Source organism: Lissotriton vulgaris, chromosome 8 (genome assembly GCF_964263255.1).
Source record: "Lissotriton vulgaris chromosome 8, aLisVul1.2, whole genome shotgun sequence".
Classification (NCBI taxonomy): Eukaryota; Metazoa; Chordata; class Amphibia; order Caudata; family Salamandridae; genus Lissotriton; species Lissotriton vulgaris.
In genome coordinates this window covers 757,102,071-757,103,385 of record NC_141696.1, presented here as the reverse complement: position 1 = coordinate 757,103,385, position 1,315 = coordinate 757,102,071, and the positions used below count along the sequence as shown (strand labels likewise).

At 54.0% G+C, this 1,315-nt stretch overlaps 1 non-coding gene across 1 annotated transcript; it reads left to right on the top strand.

Annotated features, from left to right (window-relative positions):
• The first annotated feature begins 974 nt into the window (after positions 1-974).
• LOC147697957 (U6 spliceosomal RNA) lies at positions 975-1,082 on the top strand. The gene has a single exon (XR_015299504.1). It is a non-coding gene; the product is annotated as a U6 spliceosomal RNA (small nuclear RNA).
• The last annotated feature ends 233 nt before the right edge of the window (positions 1,083-1,315 follow it).

Sequence of the window (1,315 nt, the reverse complement as noted above, 5' to 3'; positions counted from 1 at the left end):
TGATCCGGATGGTTGGGCCTTATCCTCGGCTACCAGGGTGGTGATATTTCTCTCTGGCTTGCGCTTTGGTGCTTTGACAATACCCTGGCACCTTGGTCCACTGCCTGCCTTCTTGGATTCCATTTGGTTCCCGTCCTCTGCGGCGCCTGCTGCTGCCCCTGGGTGTCGGTCGCATATGTTGTGCCCAAGAAGAGTCTCTGTGGCCTGGTGGTTGCATCTCTTCCTCTTCAGGTTATGTGTTCCGCTCCTGGTGTTAGTCTGCTTGTGGGTCCCCTGTCTCCTTTGTTGATATTGTTGAAATTTGGGGTCTCGGTTCAGTTGTTCCTGGCTCATTGGTCCGGTCTGATTTCTGAACTGTGGGTCATCGTTCTTGGTTGCCGGTTTCCATTCCGGGCCGTCCCCCTTTTAGGCTGTTTTCACGGTTGCTTCGTTGTCCATTGGCACTGTGATGCATTCTGCCATCTTCTTTGGCGTCGGCCTATTTTTTGTCACTACGCTCTGTTGTGCTGTTTTCTGTGACGGAGTGGGGCCAGGGGTCCTCTTCCTCTCTGTTCCTGGTTCTGGCTCCCGTTGGTTCCTTCAGTACGGTTCTGCCTCCCAAGTCTTTGGTCGGGTTGGTGCAGCTGTGTCCCTTTCGGTTGTTTCCCTTGCAGTCCGGCATCCCCCTCTTCTTGGTGGGTGATTTTTGGCTTTCCTAGGTATGGGAGTCACCTGTTTTTCACGTTCCCATCCATCCGGCTGATCAGAGTTTTCCTGCGATTTGCGGTAGTTGGGTTCCGTTTCCTGTGTTGCCTTTCGGCATCTCTCCTGCTCCTCATGTTTTTTCCACAGCGCTGGCTCCTGCTGTGGGGGTTTACTGTCCTGGTTCCAGTTTCTGGGGTCATATTGGGTCTGGCCGTTCCTCATCTGGTTTCTGTTTGGGGGCTTCTGTTTCTCAGGATCGGTTTGACGCTTTGCAGGGAGCTGTTTTCTCAGTGCTCGCTTCGGCGGCTCGGATGCAAACGATTTGAACGATACTGAAAGGGTTGGCATGGCCTCTGCGCAAGGATGACACACAATTTCGTGAAGCGTTCCATATGTCTGGATCTGTTCTCTGCCCTGTTGGCTCTTCTGCGGGTCCAGATGGGTCACCCTTAAGCCCCCGCTCGGGGTTGGTTGTGGGTCCGGAGGGTGGTGGATGCCTCCATGGCTGTGGTTCCTTGGGCTCTCCTGCACCTCGTGTCCTTGGTGTTTCTTCTGTTGACTGGTTGGGTCCTTTTCCATGGTGGTTACAGGGCTCTGGTTCCTCTTTCCCCTATTCTGGTTCTTTCTTTGG